Here is a 26,408-nt window from a genome sequence, read left to right as displayed (position 1 = left end):
CTATTCTAAATTCAGGATTATCTCACCCTTCAGATTTTTAACCTGTTTATAAAGTAGGCAGTATAGCTCAATGGTTAATAGTGAAAAATCATAAGTCCAACCGATCTGGGTTCAAATCCTAACTCAGCTTCTCAAAAACAGGACTACAAACATAGTCTGTCAACAACTGGAGACTTTGGCTCTCTTATCTGTAAAATAGGGTAGATAATCATACCTAAGTTATAAGGCTTCTAAGAATGAAATCAATAGTGCAAGCAGAGCCTTTTGTCCACTGACTACTTGCAGTGACTGTTCAATAGCCATTCACTAATGATAATTATGATAAATAATAGTGATGGTCATGATGAAAGCACAAACTATATGGTGCATTCACCTAATACTATTGACATTCTTATCTTTTATTACCTTGATCCTGAGATTATTTAGATATTTAGATATTTACACTCTTTCTACTTCTATCATACTTCACACTGACTTCTAATTGCCTTCACTTTTCATGAAGGTGCTAAAGATGTATGATCATAACCTAACATACCACATTCATTAGCCATTGGCCTATTTCAGAAGCCAGTGTATCAGGAAAACTAGGAAAATAGTACTTCTCACTGGCAGCATTAACTCAATAAACCTCCCAGGAGAGCAATAAAAATGCAGTAGCCAGCAGTCTTAATGAGGACATGCTCAGAGTACAGTGAAATCTTATAATGTACTTAGTGCCCTGTGGAATCCATAGGAATTTGATTTAGAAACATTAGATTTCAGTTTCTGTAATACTAGCAATACAATTTGCAATAATTGTCTCTTATTTTAGCTGATGAGATTGCAAATTACTAGTGTTATTATGGCATTGTTTATAATTCAAAGATGTTACCACAAGAATCTGCCTTTCAGCTGTTGGCAAATGAGAATGGAATTTGCCTCTGTTAATACTGCACTTGCCAAATTTTTCCTTAAGGCCTTTAATCAGAGTGTTACATATATTGGGACACATGAGAATCTATTTCTGCAGAACAATTTGAAAGGCAACATTTACTGTATCATTTCAGTATTTCTTTTTTTCTTCTTCTTCTCAAAAAGATAACATTTTATTTCATTTTATCAAATCAATACATATTTATCATTTTAAAAGTTGAAAACAAAGAGAAAAAAAACACATTTATAGTATCAAGAAATGATAACAGGGCCTCCCTGGTGGCGCAAGGGGTTAAGATGCAAACTATGAAGCTATCCGCAGCTACTGCAGCATGAGTTTGATCCCTGGCCAGGGAGCTACCCACATGGCGCAGCAGACCTCTCGTGACTTGCCCGCTGCTCCCCTCAGCAGTGTATTTCAGTAGCTCTGCCTGTTCTGTTACCCATTTTGTCTCTGGTGAATCCTCTCACCCCCACACCTCTGGCCTGTACCCCAGTTCTTATATGCATAAATAAATCTTTTTTAAAAATGATAACAGCTTGTGAATTCTTCCAAATAATTTTGTGCATGTATATAGGCATATAAACAAAATTGGACGACTTTACTCATATGTGGAATATAGTGAAACAAAACAAAGGAAGTGACAGAACTAAACCAAAACAAACCCTAGAAATCAACTGCAGAATTAAGGCTACTATAGGGGGAAGGGAGGGTTGACAAAAAGGGGAGGGTCCTATGATAAAGGACCATGGGTGCCTTGGTGGTGGGTGTGAATGGTGACATACTTCTGAGGAGGTGTCAATCTATTCCCCTGAATCATATCCAGTGTTGTAAACCAATGATACTGCAATAATAAATTTTTAAGAAATCAAGGAGGGAAACTATTTAAAAATTTTTACATAGTCAAAATGGCACATAAATTCTTTAAGAAAAAGACAGAAACACATCCATGTAGGTGTTTTTTTTTTTTTTTTGTAAATTATAAACACATCTATGTAGGTGTCTCCAAGCTGTGCTGCCAGTGTTTATTGCAGTGGGATTTATAATAGCAAAAAGTTAAAGATTAACTATTTTTCATTAGAGAAATGGGTAAAGATATCGTGGTACATCCATTCACACAATGGCTCGCTGTGTAGACATTAAAAATGATGTAGAAGAAAATACTTCTTATTTTAAAACATAGGTAAGATATGTTTTCTATAAAAAGCAGACAACAAAATGTTTCTTCTATTAGGACATTTCATGTCCTAATAGAAGTTCATTTCTTTCACTCCAAAATTTTCAATTGTGCCCCATAATTTGTTCTTCAGCAAAATTCCAAAACTGCATACTCTGAGATGGCCCTACTGCCTTAATTCTAAATTGGAATGGATGAGAAAAATGTAGAAGTATGAGAAAAGTGGTAGGCGCTTAGGGAACTCCAGACGCTGCTTCTGAGGAACTATTATCCTTCACACTTAAATCCAAGAGATAGCTGGGAGGGGATACATAGAAAAGGGAAAGTTTAGGGTGAATATGTAACTGCCATCAGATGAAAGAACATTTATCAGCTCTTTCAAAGACACCAAGATCAATGTAAAAAAGATCATCATAGAAACAGATTGAATATGCCCTAATTGGATATAACTTAGGGGGAATTTTCAAAGTAATTATCTGGCAAGTAAAAAAAAAAATCTCCTACAGAGTTACTTGAACATGCTAATCACTCAGCATGTGGGTCTATCAATTGAGTTATTAGGGAAAAGAAGAAGAAAGTAAAGGGAAAAAAAGAAAGAAAAGAAAAATACTGCATAGAAATTCATTATTTAATTGAGAAAGGCAGCTCCTCTGAGCAGTCAAACTAGGGGTGTGACCCAAAGCACCTGTATCTAGGACAGGTTCCAGAACCTATGTGCTTCCATTTCCTCACCTGTAATTAAGATCCAAATATAAAGCAAAATCAATAGTAAAAATGCTCAGTAAACGCTTGCTGTTAAATTTATTGCTATCATTTTTATTATTACCATTGTTACTACTGCTACTACTACTATTATTCCTATAAATTTTGGCATAGGAAAGCCTCTTGGGCTCCACTGAAGTGTGTCACTCACTCCTCTTACAAGCATACAGTTTCTCTTCTGTACCAAAACTTTTTGACTGTTCATCCTCCCATTGTGTTTTTGTTAATCACCCCTTCATAGTGTTCTTGGCAAGTTCCTTCACCTTTCCTTCACCTCTACATATAAGGCCCCTCGGAGAGCAGAACTTAGTCCTCTTCATTCCTTCTACACTTGCCTTGGAAAGCCCTTGTTCAGTCTCAGGACTTGAAACTCTGTCTATAGACTTAATAACTCCCAGATTCCTCTGTGATACAGCTTTCTTTACCACTGGTGTATCCCAAACATCTGTACCTAAAGGAACAATCGATGGACTTGAACAATTCAATATGAAAACTTGAGTAGAAGGAAGAGTTAGGGTTTTTAACCTAGTAGGCCAGTTGCATAACTATATAGCAATAGTTAGGAGTCAGAAGTTCTTTGCCAGCTTTCCTTCTACGTCCAAAGGTTTTCTATTCTGTTTTCTTCAACTAAGTTCTCTTACATGACATTGTCATATACTTCAACTGTTCAATCGCCATTTAGATGATGCCCAAATATTTCTTTGCAGTCAATATTTCTGATAGGTTCCACCCAGGCTCGCTATGATCATAAATAAGTCTAATGTGAAACTATCCTCTCCTTACCAACCAAATCAGTTCTTCTTCCAAGCTTCCTTTTTTCTGAGATTAATGTCTTTCACCCAGGCATAAACTTCTCAATAATCCAATCCCACAGGGAATTTGCTCTAGCGCATGCTGAGTATACCCCCCTTAACTTTCCTCTCTCACCTCTACATTCTCCTTCCCCTCCTTCCAATAAGCTCTTTTTTTTTTAATTAATAAATTTTATTTTTATATTCCCCATACCAATAAGCTCTTTACTAAATAAATCTTTAACTTCACTCCATCTCCAGAACTCCCAGCAATACATGCTTACTAGCACATGTTTTAAGTCATTTCTCAAAACCCCATTTTACTTTGTCACTTCCCAACAAAACAGTTTTCAGTGGGGTTGTGACATCGTTCCCAACCTGGTAATAGACTTTTTCACATTTCATCATGTTAAGGTGCTCCCCTAGCATCGAGAGAGTAGCAGTTCACCAAAGCATCAGTTGCAGCTCTCTTGGGCAAGAGCTTCTTTGCACTTAATTTGTTCCTGCCGCTAACACATAAGGCATGCCCAAGATTGTAGGATAATGGATTTTCTGATCATAAAAGAAAAATAAACAGTTTCATACATGGGGCTCTGAAATGTCTACTACTGAAATAAAGTTTCTGTTTGCACAGATAATCTTCTTTTTTAAAATGGTTCAACAACAATATCCTGATGGCATCTTAGCTTTTAAATTTCTGAGGTCATTTTCTCAATATGAGAGATTATAAAGAAAGCAGTGATTTGACAATCATGAGAAAGCATTTGTAAACTAGAGGATAGGTTATTTGCTATGACACAACCATAGCAATAGCTCAGCCTCATTAGCGATTCCTGCATTCATAGCTAACTCCAGGTTTACTCACCTTCACAAAGACGTCACAGACATCCCCTCTGTGTTGCAGAGATTCACAGGTCTCCATGGTGAGTGAGATCGAGGTTGCTACTAGAAAGTAATTGGCTTTCAACACAGGGAGCCCCCAGCACCACTTTGGAAAGGTAACCTCTTGTTAAACCCAAGTGTGCCTCTGAGTCTAATGGCTTTACTTCCCCTGAAGGGCCTCTTCCAGTCTCCACTGAAAAGCACATAGATCCTAGGGTGGGAGGAAAGGAGACCCCTTGCCTTAGTAGTCCTATTCTCACTGGCTCAGATCCAGGAATGAAAGATTTCCGTGGGCTCACAGCTCTGGTGAGCAACCAGGAGCATCTGTGACTCAACTACTACAGCAGAGATCAGGGACCCTGTCCAAAAAGGACACATTCGAGAGAGATGCAGGATGACAAGATGACACCAGTGAGTGTATCTTCCTGGGCCCTGAGGCCAAGAGCAGGAACAGCTGTCTTCAGTGTTCCCAGAGAACAAGAGGTGACTCTAATGAGGCCCAGACTGGCAGGCAAGCCCCACCGAGATTTCTGTTTCTGCTCCCCAGTCACAGACTTGACTTAATAATAGAAAAGACAAGAAAATAGCAGTTAACTCACATTTTAGAGTCAATCCGGTTTCATATCTGAAAATGACTACTTCTTTTGCTGCAACATAATGCATGTGCATTGTAGAAAATGCAATAAAAGATGAAAATAAGAAACAAAATCATTCATAATCATGAGATATCTGTTAATATTTCCAAGAATATTCTTCCAGAGACTATGTATACGTGTGTATATGTGTTTGTATATATATATATATATATATATATATATATGTATATATTTTTTCTTTCCATATATTCTTTCTTTCTCCCATCTCAAAATGGATCATGTCACACTTATTTATCTATAACACTGTTTTCACATAACAGTATGGCATAAACATTTCTCCACATCACTAAAAATTCTCCAGTATTATTTTTAGTGAATAATTAGTATTCAAGGACACATTTTACTTTGAAAAACACATCTGCATCAACCTAGGCTGTGCTACATTATTTGCAAATCGTTCACAGGACAGAATATAGGGGCTGGTTAGGCGTTGCTACACTCTGAAGGGTCTTAACATTTGAGAGAGAAACAACTAAACGCTTTATAATTCTATACTTGAGATAATATTTTTTTAAAGATTTATTTTTATTTATGCATACAAGAACTGGGGTATAAGCCAGAGGTACGGGGGTGGAGAGATGAGAGGATTTACCAGAGACACAATGAGGAGCAGAGCAGGCTTATCTGCTGAAGTACACTGCTGAGAGGAGCAGCAGGTGACACAGGAGAGGTCTGCTATGCCATATGGGTTAGCTTCCTGGCTGGGGATCGAACTCATGCTGCAGTGACTGGATATAGTTGGATAACACTGAGACTTTAACCCTTTCACCACCAGGGAGGCTCTAGGCAGTATTTTTATTCTGGACTTAAGGCAGTCAGAGATCTTTCATGTCAAGCAAATAGAAATGTTAATATAAAACTTTTCTTTCTGCAGTCATCATATGCCAGGAAGTGTGTAAAGTATAAATTCCCATGCACTATCTCATTTAATTTCATCAACATCCTTTAACATAGAACTGTTATTTTCCCAATTGTCCCCATAAAATAGAAACATATAGAGTATGCAACAAACATAGAATTCAAGTTCAGTTAATACAGAGAATTAGACAACATGTACAATCATTATATGCATCTCCACACTAACTTCTGCTCTCTAAGAAATGAAAGAATAACTCATCCTTCAATTAACTCCTATCCCATCCCACAATAACCATTTGCTCAACAACAGGCCATCAAGTGGGAGAACTCTATATAATTCTTTACTTCTGATAGCAAGTTATTGAGACCTTTAATCCCGTGTTTTGGAGCAAATGATGAAAAGAACTAAAATTCTTCAGTATAAGTGACTCCCAGGAATCTAAAATGCAGTCTTGTGTGTAGATTTTGTTTTGACTGGTCTTCACTCCCTCATTCTGCCTTTTAGTGTGAGAGCCACCTCTCACATCTAGCCACATGCTCAGGGCAGGCAACGAGGGCCATGTGGGCATGGCATTTACACATAGTGGCTGGATTGCTTTCCACACTAAATGGTTTCTGCTTCAAAGAATGACCTTCTAGGTACTACAGAAAAGTCGTCTCTGGAGTAAAAGTCAAACCGTGAATTTCTGAAAACATAACCTCTAATATTTGTTTCAATTATTTTTTTTCCTCTCCCAAAAAATAGAGCATAAATTGGGACCCAAATGATCAGATCAAGGAGCAACTCTTAATCTGTAAATAATCTCTTTGGCTTCATGGTAATCAAGAAAACAGTGGGAAACAGCCGGTTTAAGATGAAAGTGACAACCTATTAGCATTCAGAGAGAAATGATTTCTCTCATCACCTTTACTGGAAAATGCTGTTGCTGTGGCAACTGGTCCCTGCACTCAACCCATATCCAATTGCTGAGATGAAGAGGAAGCTGGTCAGGCTGAGGGAAGATCATTCACACTATCCCTTTTAAGTGACAGCCAATAAGATAGAAGGGATATTCCTTATATGAACCCAGCACTTTGCAGTATAATAAAATACTATTTGACTAAGCTTCCCTAATTTGGTTCTCAGGCGAAAATCTTAAAATTCTTCAACCTAATAGAGAATTGGTTATATTTTAACTTCACGAATTAAGGGACAGCATTTATATAAGGCTTATGGACAATATTTTAACTGTTCTTTCTTCCAGACATTGCTACATAAAAATGTGTGCTTGAGCCTAATATATGCATGTAGTATGTGTGCTCTGGACCGAGGTTTTCTCTAACTATGCTATGGGGATGGGAGCTGGGATCACAGCTGTCTTCTCAGCTCATGGCCATCAGTCTCCAGGCTGAGGCTGAAATGTTGAGCAGGAGGCTATTTTCTTACATTTTCTCCTTTGTCAGAATCCCACTTGGACTCTCAACAAGCCCTGGGCACCCACAGAAATCATAAGAGTACTGAAGCACTTTGTGGTAAAGAGCTTGCTGATGGGTCACCCACAGACTACATTTCTCTATTTGTCTGGACACACAAATGCTTCTCAGAAGGAAACAAAGTAGTGCAGCCAAAATCATTTAATTCTATTTCCTGAAGGAAGCCCAATGGAATCGGTGGATCTTGGATGACCACCTCAGATGATTTTGGAGCACCTCAATGTCGTGATGTCCTTCCTTATTCCTCTTGTAAAAATAGAGGATCTACATTTGCCATCCTGCTTAAATAATAAGTGCATAATTTAAGTTTCGTGAGTTGGAAACCAAACGTTCTTCAGGGAAAATTCTCATTCATGCCAACCAATTTCCATTCATGAGTAGTGTTGTGGTAGGCTAATGAGGAAGAAAGAAAGAAAGTGCATTTTAAAAATGATAGGATCCTCAGGCCTCCCTGGTGGCACAAAGGGTTAAGACTCAACCTGTGAAGCTATCTGCAGCCTCTACAGCACAAGTTCAATCCCTGGCCAGGAAGGTGACACACATGGCGCAGCAGAGCTCTCCTGACTCACCTGCTCCCCAACTCAGCAGTATATTTCAGTCAACCTGCCTGTTCTATTCCCCACTCTGTCTCTGGTGAATCCTCTCTGCCCCATACCTTTGGCCTGTACCCCAGCTCTCGTATGCCTAAATAAATAAATCTTTAAAAAAATTATAGGATCCTCAAGAGCCCACTGACAGCTCTTTGCTGTCTATTCCTGGAGCATCTGGCCCTATTCCATCTTATTCAAACATGACTCGATCAATCTAAATAGTTATTCTGGTATTTCACAACAAAAATTCCTCATCAGTTCCATGTTCCAAATAAAAACGCACTCTCTTCTTTGCCCATTGCGAGGGAAACTCTCATTGGCTACTTTTGAAACCAGGGGGACAGAAGAGAGAGCAAGAAACTGCAGAAACAGGTGCCTCTGGGTCAGTAGCTATCAGCAAGGGCAGCCCCCACATGTGATCTGTTGCTTCTTTAGTCTTAGAGCTTTCACAAGATGAATTGTGGCACACGAACAAAAAATTTTAAAAATAATTTTGATTATTGCTCATATTTGTTGAACACATATCAAATGCCATGTAAAAGACAATTTACCTACAGCGTCTCGTTTGGTCTTCCCAGACATTCCACAAGTTAAGTCAAGCCATTATTGTCATCATTCTGAGGTTTAGAGAAATTTGATCTCTTTCCTGAAGTCTTATGACCCAGAGGCAAAAGAATCCTGATGCTACTATGGTCAAAGCCTAACTTCACAGACTTGAGATAATCCCCAACACTTTAGTTGATTTTTCAGAGGTCCTGATGTAAGTTCACCTTTTCTGTTCCCAGGTTGAAGTCACAACCAGAACCCATCTACTCTGGAAAACACAACTCTTATTTTTGGTGCAAGAGTGGTGCATGAGAAATTTTGGCTAATGGGGAAAAAAAAAAAACAACCCTTTTGATTCCAGCTAAACAAGCTTTCACTTTTTAAAGACATACTGCACCACTCATTGACCAGTGGCTATTTTTTTGCAATCTCTGTTTTGCCTTCTTTTGCTTGAGTCTTGCCTTTTTTCCTGACTTGCCACATACAGGTACTTTTTTTCCTCTATTAGATTCACAAAGCAGATTTTAGAATTCCTTGTAACTGATGACACTAAAGAACTAAAATGCATGCTGTCTTATTCTTTCAACCTGGGCAATTTCAGATAAATACATCCCTCTTGCCTGCTTCCAAGATTAAATAAAATTGTAATATTCAAAAAAGAAAACTGCCTGATGCGAATGTAAAGTGCAGGGTTTCAACCCTGTAAGCAAAACTTTGAGCAATTTCTGTAGGTTTGCAATGCCTCATTTCATTCCTCAAGAGCAGAACAAGTGCCTGTTCATCCTCCCATGAAGGCCTTCCAGCCCAGGGCTATGGAGCTTCTCTCCCTGCTAATGACAGTCTCTAATGTGCTCAATGAACGGGGCCAAAGTAATTGATCACCAAGCGCATGGGACAGAACCTAGAGATGCAGACCTTGGTTTATTTATTTTTCTAAATTTAAGATAATTTATCAAGAACTAGTACCTCACTATTGTAGTAAATTTGAAATACAGATACATTGATGGAAAATCTAAAACATACAATTCTAACCTACAGAGATAGCAGCAGCACTAGGGTACTAGGGTATGCTTTTCAGCACTAGGATATGCTTTTCTAGAATTTTCCCATTCTTTTTTTTAAAAAGTTTTAAAAGAAAAATGAATTGTGTTACACCTACTGTTTTTATAAATCTAATGTGAACACCTTTACATGTCAATAATAGTCACATTTGCTGTTATTTTAGCAGTCGTATAATCTGTCTTATATGGTTAAACAATTTATTTAACCAAATTCTCTATTGTTGAACCTTGAATTGCTCATGTACATAATTCTTTGTTGACCATCCTTGAACATAAATCTTCATATACTTGTTATTTACTTAAAATAAATCCCAGAAGTGAAATTGCTGGATCAAAGGGTATATATGGTTTTAAGGTTTTCAATACATTTTCAAAACACTTTCCAGGAAATTTAAATCAATTTACCCTCTAACAAACAATTCAGAATATCTTTTTTTTCCAAGTCAAAATCTTTTATATCCCAGAGTGAAATACAAAGCTTCTTTAGTAGCTTGTATGATTGTTTTACTCTATTTACATCAGTAACTACAATTACACACTCAGCAAAAATGAGTTCTGTAATTTTTAAAGGGCTGCAACACTAAAATTTTTCTTGTTTTAAAAAAAGATTTATTTATTTATGCATACAAGAACTGGGGTGTAGACCAGAGGTGTGAGGCTGAGAGGATTCACCAGAGACACAATGGGAGCAGAACAGACAGACTGACTGAAATACACTGCTGAGGGGAGCAGCAGGTGAGACAGGAAAGGTCTGCTGTGCCATGTGGGTCAACTCCCTGGCTAGGGATTGAACTCATATTGCAGTGGCTGACGATAGCTTGATACCTCTGTGTCTTTAACCCCTGTGCCTTCAGGGAAGACCCACTGTAATTTTTCAAAGGGGATGACTATGGGATCCAGCAGATCCTATCCTGCCACACTCCCCTCTGCCCCAATGGGCTACTCAGATCACTGGAAGGTGACCCAAGTTGGACCTGTCTGTATCATTCATCCTGGGGTCATGGACTTTTGTCGGTCAAGGTGAGTAACAGTTCTGATCTCAGAGGTCCTATGAGCCAAAGTTTTATAAGAGGTCAGCCCAGGTTGACATTAGCACCATGGAGGTTAGCAGAAGCTTTCAGACTCTTTGGACTACTAGGAGAACAAGCTTTCCTCAACCCTCATGAGGGCTTCTGAGCCAGTGGAAATCAGCTCAAGCTGGGCCTCCAGCACCCTGCAGGGCCAGAGCATCCATCCTCATGTTTCTGTCATGGCCTTGCCATCTCTGGCTTTACAGTAAATGAACAGATAACACTCCTGATTGTGTAAAAAGTAGAAATAACACACAAGAAGAGCAAACTCCATTTTTGGGTGAAGAAAACTTACCTAATATTTCCAGATTGAATTATACATTATATAAATACTCTCATTCATCCATTCATTCATCAAATAACTATTCCATGCAAAAGAAATACTGTTAGGAATGTGGGCCCTGGAGCCAGATTGCCTGCATCGAAATCACAACTTCAGCTCTTACTGTGTGACCTGACACAGGACATTTTTCCTTCTGTGCCTCAATTTCTCACATATAAAACACAGCTAATGCATTAGATTATTTCCATGAAGATTAAATGTATGTTTAATTTACTTGCTTAGAACTTAACATTAAACAATGTCTGGAATCTAAGGGCTGAATAAATGCCACCAGTTATTATCATTACCACTGTGCACCCAGGCTGGAAACTGGAGACTTGAAGACACAAATTCCCTGGCTTCCTCCCTAGTCTGTGGAGAAGGACTATGTAAACAAATCATTAGGGCAGCAAACTAAGTGAAGAAAGCACATGGGATCCGAAAGAAGGAAGTATTTAACTCTGGCTGTGGATGCTGGAAAAAGTTTAAATATTCTCTCCTCTGGGAGTCTGAGTCTTTAGGGCAAATTGGAATTTGCCAAGCAGAAATAGGGAAAAGAACATTTGAAACAGTACAATAACACATGCAAGTTCATGGAGACGAGCAATGCCAGGGAAAATACAACCAAGGCAGGTGGGCAGTGACTGAGATTGGCAATAGGAGAGAAGAGGCAGCAAAACACTGGCAGAGACTGATTTATCAAGTCTCACGTACTCCAACTTACAAGTTTACACTTTATTCTGTAAAGTCTTCCTTTCTCTCTACCTGGGGCCTGGGAGGTTATGTCAAGGGGCACTTTCAGTTTTACAAGCATAACTTACCCAACAACACTATTATTTCCTATTAAAACAAAGGCAGATGTTGTGGAGTGGTCTACAGAATTCATCTAACTTTCAAGGGATCTCAGTGTAATTTAGAACTTAAAGTGGAGTGCTTATGGCTACGCCTCTGCGTCCCCACAAGCAGATAATTAATCTCCTCTGCCAGGCAGGTCTGTCAGAGAGAAAATGAGAAAAGCAGAGGAAATTTCTATGACATGTCTCATTCAAAAACAGTTTTGCATAAGCATTAGGGAACAGTGGAAGGATTTGAAGGAGGTAAGAGTTATAAGTAGATTTATCTTGAGAAGGATCACTCTTGCTTCAGGGTAGCTTAATAATGATAATAATAATGGATGAATAATGATAAAACTAGAGGCAGAAAGACCAGCGGATGCTATTTCCATAACTTGAACCCAAGATAGTCAGCTCTCCATTTCGTTACTCTTGAATATTCTCCACCTCTTTTGCATAGTATTAAGCCCTTTCTCAATGTCTGGGATCCTCACTAAACTATAAACCCCTTAAAGAATAAGTTGTTTTTGTTATTCATTGCCACTTCCCCAATGCCTACTACTATACCTGCATATATTAACTACTCAATAAATGGTTGTTATATTAATATTCAATAGAACTAAATGGAATTTCTATTAAATTATTTTAATAGGCCTATTTTTTCCCCTTTGGATTAGGCTAAAAAAGATACATGTCTAACTTCTTTGGTGATTTGAAATTCCTTTTTATTCCTAGGGGTTAAATTCATGCTATGCTGCTTACTGAGTTTATCCCGATTTTATTAATCCTATTTGCTGATTCAAAATTTAGTATCTTTTTATTTTTTTTTAACAGATGAGGGACTGAGATGCTCAGATAGAAGCTACCTTGCTGGGGTCACCAGGACAATAAGGAAGAAAGAACTCGACTGGGACGTGCTCTATTTTCTTACCTACTCTGCTGGATGTTAGACTGGAGGGGGCCAAGTAGCAACAGTATGGTGGAAGTTATGGCATATGATCGGGCTCCTAAAGGGAAAGTAAACTGCCAAGGGCCTAAGTTATGGATGTGACATTCCAATTCCAGAGGGAAAACACAAGCAGTCTGAAGAATTCCTATTCACTCTTAGAATGAATCAGCTGCAGTGTCTTAGATATAGGACTTAGAGAAAAAAGGAGAAGTGAAGTTTCAATAGGAGAGGGGTTAGGGCTAGCTGTTGTCGGGCAGTGACACCCAGGAGAGAAGTGAGCCACTACACACTTCTAAGCAGGGAAGGTGCAGGGCTGGGCTGAATGGCATGCAGTTTGTTTGAGAATTGAGTTTTATTTATTTATTTATTTGTTTATTTATTTATTTATTTATTTATTTATTTATTTATTTAATTTTATTCTGGGTACAGTCAGAAGCGCAGGAGGGTAAGAGAATTCACCAGAGCCAGAGCGGAGAGTAGAACAGGCAGAGTGACAAAGTACACTGCTGAGGGGAGCAGCGGGCACGGCAGGAGAGGTCTGCACGCCATGCGGGACCCTCGCCGGTGGCCAGGGATCAAATCGGTGCTGCAGAGGCTGCGGGCAGCTTCACAGCCCAGCGCTCAACCGCTGTGCCACCGGGGAGGCCCATTGAGGATTGAGTTTTTAAGGTAATCTTGGGAAAGTCAACTCTACTACTAATCAGTTTCCATTCCTTAAAAAGGACAGCATAATTCAGTTCTACTCATCTTGCTTTGAAAGTAGCCTAGTTAATTATGACTTCACTGAAAATAATTCTTATGACAGGTCTTTCCTGACTTCAGATTCATTGGTGAATTTAAATAATGAAATTGATTTGCTCTGCTAAGTTTCTCTGCTTCAGGCTTTTGTGAGCCTCATATTTACTTATGGGCAAGTGTTCCGCTATTCATGAAATCATAGCCTGGAAGGATGAAGGCTGCATCATGTTTTTTAATGGAAAAAAAAAAAAACAATATTTCTAGCTTTCTTGGTTTCTAGCTGTCATTAAGTTCATCTTCACTCAGAACTCACAATTTGTTGTGAAATTTAGTGGAAGCTTTGAAGTCTGCTTCAGTTTCTCTGGATTTCATTGAATTGAGTGAAATTTGATGTGGGTGGGGGGAACAGGGAGATATTTGACTCCTTCCATGAGCTCCTCTCTCCCTTTACCTTAACATCAGATGTTCTTCAAACTTACCTGAAAGAGGATTGTAAGCCAAAAACAGCATAGAGTTGGGTAAGGTCTGGACCATGAACCCCAATGCAGGCAAACAGCAACAACCCCCCACTGGAGCAGCGAGGATTCTGGCATTCACATTCCCCATCTGAGCATATATGATCCGTCGATGTCCCAAACAGTGAATGTAAGCTATGGAAACAACATGGAAAACAGTCCTTCTGCACTCTACAACATGCTAATTGAAACCAGACTTTGGACTCTCATTTCTTCCAAATCCAGGTGGAAGTTCCTTATCCTTAGAAAGAAATGAATGTGAGCAAAGCATTTTTGGAAGGAAACTTGGAAAATATTGCTCAGAATTAGCTGTATCTTATCTCCCCTTTCCCCACCTCTACTTCCTTTCCTTTTCTCTTTCACAGGTTCCTCTACCCTCCCTGCACTAACTTCCCCACCTCCTCCCCACTCCCAGCTCTATGACCTTCAGGAACACACCAGGGTCATTTCCTCAGTGGGTTGAGCTTTTGATAATGTTAAGCTGTTTAGGTTGGAGCCGTGGCCTGACTTTGTCAAAAACCATATGGTGATGAGACAAAACTGGAGAGAAGAGAGCACAGCCAAGATCTGTGACTAACCAAAGCTGTGAGTTTAATGAGGAAAGAAGAGATTAAGAGAGTTCTGGCTTTTTTGGCAAGAGCCCCAGTTGAACACAGGAATGCCCAGAGGCAAAAGTAACTCAACCTACCATAAATTAATAAAACAGCCTATTGATTCCGGCTTTGTTGTCAACACAGTAGATTGAAGCCACTTCTCAACTTCCAGGAAATAAGTGCTCTCGGGCCTCCTGATTTTACACTTCAGTATACACCCAGTCTCCAGGGATCACACAGGAGGAACTGCTCTCCATGGTCTCTTTCTCAGGGATGCATTAAACATGTAATATGATGCGTTTATAGCAATGTTCCCTTTCTTTTGCGAAAGAATTTTATAGATCCTTCCTATGAGAGCTGTCAGTGTTTCAGTGGGTTAGTCAATACAAAATCACATTAGGAATAAAGAGAATTACATAGCTTTCATTGAAAATAAAGGGGAAAGGAAAACATTCTGTTATTTCCCCTTAAAAATTTCCCATGAATGAAGAAGTAAAATACTATTTCCACAGTTAACATACACAAAAGTCATTTGCCCTCCTTAATCCAACCATCACACAGAATCAAAATATGTTTATTCAAATGGAATTTCTATTCAAGCATGTTTGACATGGAGTTAATCTGCTATTATAATTTCAGAAAATTCTGTTTCCATCTTTAAAAAATATTTTAAAGACTCTGAAAAGCAAAGAAACAGTAAAACTAGCTGTACTTAATAATAAATAAGCTGGTTGCATTAATTTCAAGGCAACGCAAATAGAGACCCAAGAGTTTTGAATGACACTAAGTAGAACCTGGAAATGGAAAGAATTGGATATTTGAATGCAAGGTAAATTTGTGTGGGTTGTTTTACATATATATGTGTATGTATATATATGTGTGTGGTGTGTGTGTGTGTGTGTGTGTATAAATATATATAAAAGAAAGTAAGGAAGAATGAACTTGCCTATTTTTGGTAAGGGCAGGGAGCTGAAAATATTTATAACAGATAAGCTAGAGTCAGACTTTAAGTAGTTGTCAGCAGCAGCTAACAGAGAGAGGAAAAGGGTCGCAGTGAAACTGAACAAAATATGTAAACACCTAAGTGGGGAAGCAGGAACTTCAAAGACAGTAGAGAGGGAATGGACTGTGAAAGCTTAGATGGGCTAAATATTTCTTCTCCCCTTGATTTCCTCAGGGATCTGGAAAGTGTCCTCGGCTAACAGCGGATAGGAACTCTTAAGGGGCAGGACTGGATAAAGGTGACAACTGAGGCAGCATGAAAGAGGAAGGAGCAAAGAAGGGTGGGGTGGCCCAGGAAGAGAAACCAAGAAGAAACAGTTCATCTGCCTATTGTGTCTCCCATTAAAACTTCCCCAGCAGATAAGAAAAGCTAAGCCACATCAGTGAAGGGAAGACACCAGGACGGTCTTTGGTGACAGACTTGTGGTGTGAATTCTCTCCACATCGATGAGAGCATTTTCCCAGAAAGAGGAGTGAGGTTATTAATAGGCACTCAGGTTATTAGTAGAATCAGGATGGATTCAAGGGTGTCATTTGTAATCATTTAAACTCCAGGAAATAGAAGAGCTTCTAGTCATCAACATAACGAGATACTAAAGCATTTTTTAGAGAAAAAAACCAGGTCCACAAAAATAATTTTGTGGCAGTTCTGCTTAGCAGACTAGGCTAAATATTTGGTTCTTCAAAAATGACAATGAAAACAAGCAATGTGTGTTCAGGATAAATGGACAAGCTATTGAGAAAGTAACATTTGTAAAATTTATGCATGGAGAGCATACAGGAGAAAGAATTGTAACAAAAGGGGTGGGTTAAATCCCCAGGGTGTATTTTGCAATTAAAGATGAAAAAGATATGAGACAGTGAAAGGCATGAAAGAAGATGGACAGATGGGTGGTGGGGGCGAACGGATGGATGGACAGGTGGATGGATGGGTCAGCAGGTCAATTGACGGACAATGTGCAGAAAATCTATTTGGGTACTTTAAGAGTCCCTAGCTTTTCATCATTTCAAAATTAGAATTTTATGCCATTTTTTGATGTAAAATATTTATGTAAATGGCCCAATTCACATCAAAGCTAGAGAGGTCTTACACAGTTGGGTCAGTTAACATGAACAAACAACTGAGTGGTAACGTCTGCCAAGATGAATGTAGAGAGGCTTCAGACTATAAAAGGAGAAGGCAAAGGAGAAGAGGCTTATGGAACAAAGTGGAAAAAATGGAAGAGGTGAATTTGGAAGTGGGAGTAAGAGTGGAGGGGTCAGAGAGCAAAACAGACAGAATAAAGAGAAACTATTAAATGTGAAAAAAAAATCTAAGGAATTACAGAACCCGAGAAACAAAAGGGAGAGGCATGAAAATGTCCTGTTGAAGTGAGCATTTTTATTTGAAGACCATGCCAGCCATGGTCTTCCATGCCACCCACCATGCCAGCCATGGGACAGAGAAGGCACGAGCTGCAGGCCTCACTGTTGCCTTTGCCTGCGCTGTGGTGCTGGTCTGCCCTGCTCCACGGTTTGGCCCTCAGCCTTGCAGGCAGTAAAGGCTGGTTTTGGTCAGCAATGGGACTGGGTCCAGCGCCCAGGCTCACAGATATATATATATATACCAGAATATCAATATCTACATGCACAAGTGTACCCTTCCCCACAGGCAGAGCCCAGAGGAAAGCAAGTGGCAGTGAGCAGAGCTCTTGGTGAAGCCAGCACTGGGCTGAGAGAACTCCCATGGCATAAACATAAAAAACGCAGACTACAGAATACACAGGTTTGTCACATGCTTTCTGTGTGACCTGAGGCATAAGACTTACTCTCTCTGTGACTCAATTTTCTCATCTATGGAATGGGATGTCACCATTCCTATGTAACAAATCACTTCAAAATTTGGTAGTTTAACACCATCTCTTTTTTGCTCTTTTGCTGTGGAATCTGTCATTTGGACCGGACCTGGCAGGGACAACTTGTTTATGCTCTGCGTGGCATTAGCTGGGTGGTCCAATGTAGGGCTGGAGGATCCATTTACAAGATGGCAAGTTGGTAGTGACTAATGTCTAGGGGCTCAGCCAGGACTGTGGGCCAGGGGTTCAGATTCCCAATGTGGGCCTTTCCATTGGTTCCTGGAGCATCCTCCAACGGGACTCCAAGAGCACACATCCAGGGACAAAGAGTAAGGTTTCCTAAGGCTTCTGCCCAGAGATTGGCACATGCCATATTTAACTAGTCAAGCAGCCATAGCACACATGTTCAAAAGGAGAGGCTCTAGGGCCATACACACCTCTCAATGGGGAGTGTCAGAGAATTGTGGGGTCATGTTTTGAAACTGCAAGTCTGCCCTCCGGCCACAAATTATTTACATTCCTCCCACATCTAAAATACACTCACCCACCCAAGACCCCCTTTACAGAACTGAGCTTCTTTTTGTTTTGTACTATGTCTGTCTCTTCAGGACAATCTAACAGTGGTGGCACTAGAACAATTTTCTTAAAAGCTTTGTGGGTTGTGTATAAATCATAGTGGGGTCATTCCATTTTCTTCAAGTCCTCCTCTGCTTAGGTTCCTGTGGAATTGCTACAAAAAAAATCTTTAGATACTTATTTTTTTTTTTAACATGAACATCTAAGAAGCATCCCTCACGATCCTCAGAGGACCCTTTGTCTGAAAAGTTCCGCTAGGCACTGCCTTACATCTTTCTGAAATCTTAACAAGGATCTAACAGACCCATACTGGACTTAATCTTTGGCTGGGAGCCCTTTCTTAGTTTGAGAATTTTTTGCTATCTGGAGAAACTAGGAGGAAAATAGGGCCTTCTGTTGTTTTTATTTTAATTGAAATAACATCGTATTATAACATTTATTACATAAATTTCAGATGCTCATCATTGAGCACCCACATGTGTATACACAACAGTGAGTTCATTGCTACATGCATAGCATTGCCCCCTTTCTCCTGACTTGCCCACCCCTCACTTACAGTCTAAAAGTTTATCTCAAATTCACAAGTCCTGGCTTCTTTATATTTAATGGTTTCTTCTTTGGTTTTTCTTTCTCCTCCCATTTTTCATCATAGACGGAAAAGAAATCAGGCAGGGCTTCAAATATGCTTCTGAAAAAATCTCCTCAAGCAGAGCATGCACTAGGCGCCTTCCCTGTTTCCCACACAACTTCGGGCAGCAGTGCCTCCAAACCTTCCACCTCCACATAATGAGGATGCCCTTTCTTCTGTTTCTAGCATTTTTCCTAATTTCTCTCCTGCCCTCACCTTCCTCTAGACCTACAGGCTTCTGCTGGTACTTTGCTAGGGGCCCATCCAGCTCCTGCCTGATCTCAAACCAATACCAAATATTTGAAGTTTTTGATACAATGTACCCTACTCCAGGCACCAAAGTCATCTTTGCTTCATATGAATTAATTTACATTTCATTCCATGAATAACCACCCCCTTACAGAGTTGTTGTAAGGAACAACATAATGCCCATTATGTGTTGATGATGCATAATAAAGACTCAATGAAGGCTTTTGGTTATTTAAATGCTTGAAATAGTGAGTTCACTATGTTGCTTGGAAATAGCCAATACTGCTATTGGGATAAGATAAAAAAAAATGGGCAGCATGGAACTAATAATATGTATTAATATAACATCCATATATTTATGTGTAACATACATTTTATGCAATTTTTCATTTCCTCCCATCTTTACAATCTAGACATAGAAAACATTAAGACAAAAGATAAAAGGTTGGATGTTAAAAAAGAATAATAAAGAATGGAGGACCAAGTAACACTAATATCATGATACAGTAAAACAAAAGATCTGAGGGTCTTCCTGGTGGCACAAGGTTTTAGGACGCAACCTATGAAGCTCTCCGCAGACACTACAGCATGAGTGCGATCCCTGGCCAGGGAGCTGCCCACATGGTGCAGCAGACCTCTTCTGACTCACCCACTGCTCCCCTCAGCAGCAGTATATTTCAGTCAATCTGCCTGTTCTGCTCCCCACTCTGTTTCTGGTGAATCCTCTCACCACCCACACCTCTGGCCTGTAACCCAGTTCTTGTATGCATAAATAAATGTTTTAAAAAAAGAAGATTTGAGATATTCAATATTGATGGGGCTAATCTGACCACCCACTGGAGACATTCACCCAGGCCCCTTGCATCCTCTGCCCACAGCTCAGGGAACTAATTGATAATCTACAGTTGTGTCTCTCCAATAAAACAAATGTTTGTCACTGAGTCCAGACAGCCTCTGTGTCACTGGGCTTTTTATTCAAACCTCAACTCTGGCCCCTACACCACATGAGCAGCAAAGAAGGTCAGTGTGGTAGAGAGGTGGCCAGTCAAGGAACCACGGTGTAACTCGGGAATTGGGTGGTGCAGTCTTTCCTCTCCCTCAACAATACAGAAGTGTGTTAACTTATTTCCTTCCTTTTGGTTGTAGGTTGAACTGTGTCCCCCGAAAAAGATTTGCTGCAGTCCTACCCTCAGGAACTTGAGAATGTGAACTTTTTTGGAAATATGTAATCAAGTTGAGACAAAGTCACACAGGATTAAGGGGCCCCTAAAATCCAGTCACTAGAGTCCTTGTAAGAAGACACACAGGCTCACACAAAGAGGGAGATGGTCGTGTGGGGAGAGAAGCAGAGATGGGAGTGCTGCAGCTACAAGCCAAGGGAGACCAAGTATCGCCAGCTACCACCAGGAACTAGGAAAAGGCAGGAAAGTGTTCTCCTCTCCAGACTTTGGAGGGAGCAGGACTCTGCCAACATGTGGATTTCAGGTTTCTAGCCTTCAGAACTGTGAGAGAATAAATGCCTGTTGCTTCAAAACCACCAACTTTGTAATCCTTTATTGCAGAATGTAAATCCAGAAGGCCATTAATAATAAATAGTCATGGCAACATTAATAACAGCAGCTTCCATTTATAGAGCATCTGCTATATCCAGGCATTGCACTATGCAGTTTTTCTTCATTTCCTCTCATCCTTACAATCACCACAGGATAAATGTTCTTACAACAAAAATGAAAAAATAAGCTGCAAGACATTCAGTAGTTTATTTAAGGTCACACAGACTAGTAAAGGGTGGGTCCAGAGTCAAAACCAGCTCTGTCTTATTCTAAAGCTTTGATCTTCTCCTGTACAACACACAGGCTCCCGAGAACATGAATGTGAGAGGGAAAAAGCAGGGTTTAATATAAATAAGAAAATGTATTGTAAATAAAAACCTAGAAAAAGAGCTCTACCATTAGAGAAAGAGGCTTAAGGCTCCCTTTCCTCTATCCTCCCATCCCTCCCTCCCTGTCTCTCTTTCTTTCTTACTGAGTTGTAATTGACACGATGGTAATGACATTATTACAGTTACATATATATATATAATAGCATTATATTCATTGAGGGCACTTTTTCCTCTTTTAAAACACAGGAAATTTGAAAGATAAATAAGATTTGTGTGGAATATACATGGTCAACATGATGAATGGGAAGGGGAAAGAATACTGACTTTCATTTCCTATGTATACTATTAGCAGCAGCAGTAGCAAGAAGGAATTTTAAATGAGATTTTAGCAAAGCTGATAGCATTAAAGGTAAATAAAAGTGACCAAACATTTAAAAATCCCTCAATAAGAACAGGTGAAACTGAAAGTTTCCTTATTTAGCACATCTGCTCCTATACACCCTCTTCCCAAAAAGGCATTGGGCCAAGCAAGCTTAAAAGCTATGAAAGAATAAAGCCACTTTGTTAACGATAAGGAAATCACTGAAAATAATTTATCAAAATGAGGGCTATTTTGCAGTGTATGTATCAGATGATCAAATTTGTTTCCAACAAGAAGAAATAAACCTGTAAGAAGAATGATGAGGCTGATGAAAACCTTCCTGATTTTGGAAAGGAGAAGAGAGCGGCAGGACAAGTTTTAAAAAAATGGTATAAAGAAAACTGAAAGGAAGAAAGCAAGCCAAGACTTTCAAAAACAAATAAACGCTCCCAGCTGTGGTGATGCTAATGAAATGCACAGAGAAAAGGGGAAAGGATGGAAACTGAAACCAAGAAACAAATAAAGGAACAAATAAGCAGTGTTGGAAATGAAGTCAAGGTAACAGAAGAAGGAAAAGGAGTTTAAGGAAGAGCAGAATATCTCATGAGCAGTTTAGGCTCACAACACACAGCAAGCAGCGGTGGCCTAAAAGGGAGGTAATAAAGGAGAGAAGTGAGGGGGCTGTGTTTAAATGTGAGACACATGGGCTTCTGCTCCCAGCTCCACCTCTTAGGGAACTTTTTTTTTTTTTTTTTTTTTTTTTTGAATTGATTTATTTATTCAAGAGCTGGGGTACAGACCAGAGGTGTGGGAGGGTGAGAGAATTCACCAGTGACAGAGTGGGGAACAGGAACAGAACAGGCAGATGGGCCAAAGACACTGCTGAGGGGAGCAGCGGGCGAGGCAGGAGAGATCTATCCCACCATGTGGCTTTCTCCCTGGCCGGCTGGGAATTGAACCCATGCTGCAGAGGCTGCGGACAGTTTCACAGCACAGTGCTCAACCACTGTGCCACCGGGGAGGCCCTTAGGGAACTTTCTTAACCTCTCTGCACATCAGTTCACCTTGGTTTCTCTTTATATGTAAACTGGGAGAAAAGGGAGCTTTTGATACTTGAGTTAACTTCTCCACAGTGGGCCTTGATGAGGAGTACAAAGAGATGATAAGTATGAAGCTTTGAATGTGAATCTTGGCTTATCTATAAGAGTCAATAAAGGTTCATGATGTTGATTAGTTATTTATGATAAACTTGGCTGGTAAAAAAACAGCAGACAGGAGCTCTGTAAGAAACTGTGGGGTAGTATGTCCTTGAAGAACTATTTCAAGGGCAAAAATATGCACATAGAGATGTGAACTAGTGTTAAAGAATTAATAAAAGTAAAGTATACTCTGGAAGGGAAGGCATCCTGGGCCCAGCAGACACCCTGTAGGGTTTCTGGGTGCAACAGAGATGTGAATGTCCTGCCCTCAGTGGCAGATGACAGAAGATAGAAATGAGCTCTGTAATGAAATAATGAGGATTCACAAGGTGTGCTTGAGGAGTGAGGAAACATATTAACAATTTAAACTCACACATCCATCCATAAAGGAGAGTTCATGAAATAAACTATGGTAGATCTATATCTGAATGACTGCTAAAAAGAATGTAATGTTTCTGTAATGTGATGACATGAAGAAGCCCTTTACAGAGTGTTAACTGATAAAGTACAAAATATTGTGCATATTACTGTGCTTTATTTTATAAAAATATTGTAAATGATTGTATGCCTATCAATGAACCAGAAACACAACAAATAACCTGGGATACGCTGCTAGGGCCTGGAAGGAACTTTTCCTTTTTTATTATTTATCCAGAGGAAGGCAAAATGAACACACATTAAATACCCAGGCTCTGTTCGTCTACAAATTAAGTAACCTTGGGCAAATTACTTAATCCCTCGATGACAAGTCAACCCATCTGTAGAATGAGGATGCTTGCCTGGTAAGACCGAGATGAAATGACCTCATAAACATTTCATCCAAATAGCACTAGGAATATGATCCAGCACCTAGAACTCTCCATTACTGTCGGCAGCTAGTGCTACTATTATGTCTCTGTGATGTTTGCCACCAGGACAAGTCAGTCAATTCTTAAAAAAGTCTAAATGAGAAGAATAAAGAAAATGAGTAAGTTAAGAAAAGTAAAAAGGAATGGTATGGTTATTCTGAATGCTTCTTTTTCTAGGACAGCTTCAGCATCATTTTATCACATTTTGCTCAAAATCTTGTATTTTAATTGGCATTTGTATTAAATTTATGGATTTACTGAGAGAACAGTTTGACACCACTAAGTTTTCATATCCATGATCAAAGAAGCATACCTTTAAGTTTTTTCTTACATTCTCAGTTACATTTTCTTTGTATGGTCTGAATATTTTTTATTATGTTTGTTTATTCCAAAATTCTTTTTTTTTAAATTAGTATTGTAAATGTGGTCTTTTCTTCCATTGTCTTCTCTTACTTGATCTTACTTATACATAGGAAAGCTGTGAAGGGGATGAGACTTACTAGATAAAAAATGTATTATAAAAGCATAATAATTAAAAACAGTTTGGTGCTGAAGAGGATATGAGAAGATCAAAGGATAGAATAGCAAATCCAGAAATAGACTCTAAATCACATGGGAAATTAGCATATTCAAATCAAATTGGGGAAAAATAATCTGTAAAGTGCAGTAGGAAAATTAGATCTCAATTTAGGGGAAAAAATTTTTATTCTCATTTAGACTTTATAAGACTTAAGAGACTCATGCTTATGACAAACATCACAGGTTAATCAGAGATTTTTTTTTAACTGAAGCTATAAAATCAGATAATTGATTAAAAAACCTATTATAAGATTTTAAAAAATCATAAATTTATTTATTATTATAGAATAGGAAATGTTTTCTATGCAATACATGTAAGATCTACACACCATAAAGGATATTAAAATGTCTGTGTGGTCAAATTAATCCAAGCATCTTTTTGAAAAAATATGTATCATAAATGAAGTCAAATGTGACAAACATATAAATGATGACCAAACACTACAACATATATAAAAAGAATCCATTCCTTAATTTCAAAGTGTTTATAAAAATCAATTTTAGGGGCCTCCCCTGGTGGCGCAGGCGGTTGAGCAGCTTTCCACAGCCTCTGCAGCGCTGGTTCAATCCCCTGCCGGCCAGCGAGGGTCCCACATGGCGTGGCAGACCTTTCCTGTCTCGCCCGCTGCTCCCCTCAGCAGTGTATTTCGTCAGCCTGCCTGTTCTGTTCCCTGCTCTGTCTCTGGTGAATCCTCTCACCCTCCCGCACATCTGGCTTGTACCCCAGTTCTCATATAAATAAATAAATCTTTTTAAAAAATCAATTTTAGGAAAATATCTGAAAACCCAGTGAAAAAATAATGAATAAAGGCAATCGACTCATGAACACAGGTGGTAGAAATGAAGTTCTACTACCCAATACATATATACCAGGTATAAATGCAGGAGCACAAGCCCAACAAATAGAACTTTGGGCAGGCCAGAGGGGACCGGGAAAAGACCACTCCACCCAGCAAAACAAAAGCATGGATTATTCATGAACCATGCAAGTCCTGAAGTGTCCTTAAGTGGAAGCCCACAACTTTTCTGTGCTTTGTTTTCTAGGGTGACAATTTTGAATGGATTTTATGTCAATATGGTATAATAAGTGAAACTCAACTGGATGAATTACCTGCGACAAATGGAGAATTAATTTACTGTTAAGAATTACTTTCAAGTTTGGTGCTTGCAAGTTTCAACTTTAAGGGAAAAAACATAAAAGTGTAGCTGAGTGTAACTGTTACGTCAACCCAACTGAGTTTCTTCCTCCCCATACCTCTGTTGGCTAGTGCCCCTACTCATGTGCAGAAATGCTATGCTAACAGCTCGTAATAAAAGATGGGATGTAATGTAAGATTGGACATCTCTGCTGCCCTATGGTTATTTTTCCTGAAATATCTTAAGGGTCTTTGAAACCTTTCCTTTGGGACTTTTTCTTTTGATGAGTATAGGCTGAACTGATATTCCTTTTTAACTGATATTTTCATGTACAGAATTTTCATTTCTTCTCTGGATTCTTCACCTTTACATCACACTACATGCACTTGCCACAGTAATTTTTGCATATCTCACCCTGTTTTGTATCTGAAAATAGTTCTTAAGGGACCACCAACTTCTTTTTCCCTGTATTTTAGCAAGGAAGCTCACTCTTCATTATTAATTATCTTGTATCTTCTAAAAGTTGAGATTTAAAAGCACAAAACTATAAAATAATTCCTAAAGTGAAATAATTCTCCCAGTGTTCTCTGTTCCCTGTGAAACATGCTGTTTGATGTTCTGGTTCTTCTCTTGAAGGCTGACAGTCTGAGGGTCCCTGCCACCAGCAACTCTAGAAATCAACATGTCAAAGCACATCAGTTGCTCTAGCGTTCAACTGTGTGTGGTGATATTTAAAATAAAATAACCCCTCCTAGAAGACATGCAGATGGCCAGTAGGCACTTGAAAAAAATGACCATTATCATACAAATCCAAACCACAATAGGATACACCTATGTACCTATGAAAATGACCCACATCAAAAAGACAAGAAACAACAAGTGTTGGCGAAGATGTGGAGAAAAAGGAACTCTGTACACAGTTGATGAGAATGTAAACTGGTCCAGTCCCTATGGAAAACAGTATGGATGTTAAAAATGGATCTACCCTGTGGCCTAGCAATTCCGCTCCTAGGTATCTGACCTGAAAAATACAAAAATACTAATTCAAAAGGATATATGTATTCCTATGTTCATTTCAGCCTTACTTACAATATGTAAGTTAATGAAATAGCCTAAGTACCCAAGTGCAGAAGAGTGGAACAGAATATGTGGTTTTTTACATACATACATACACACATACATACATATATACATACATAAGCTACTCAGCTAAGAAAAGGATGAACTTGTCATCTGTGACAACGTGAGAACTGGAAAGGATAATGCAAAGTGAAATAAGTCAGGAGAAAGACAAATACAGGATGGTCTCACTTTTAAGTGGACTATAGAGAAACATAATAAACGGTCAGTTAAAACCATACCAATAATAAAGCCTTTACATCT

The 26,408-nt window shown here is 39.1% G+C and overlaps 1 long non-coding RNA gene across 1 annotated transcript; it reads right to left on the bottom strand.

Annotated features, from left to right (window-relative positions):
* Positions 1–2,803: 2,803 nt before the first annotated feature.
* On the bottom strand, positions 2,804–5,156 carry LOC129145079 (uncharacterized). Its single transcript, XR_008550127.1, has 3 exons — positions 5,125–5,156; positions 4,509–4,588; positions 2,804–2,822 (listed from the first exon to the last, which is right to left on the bottom strand). It is a non-coding gene; the product is annotated as an uncharacterized LOC129145079 (long non-coding RNA).
* Positions 5,157–26,408: the final 21,252 nt, after the last annotated feature.

Source organism: Talpa occidentalis, unplaced genomic scaffold, assembly GCF_014898055.3.
Source record: "Talpa occidentalis isolate TD23 unplaced genomic scaffold, MPIMG_talOcc4v2.1 talOcc4.11, whole genome shotgun sequence".
Classification (NCBI taxonomy): Eukaryota; Metazoa; Chordata; class Mammalia; order Eulipotyphla; family Talpidae; genus Talpa; species Talpa occidentalis.
This window is presented reverse-complemented; position numbering and strand designations above follow the sequence as displayed.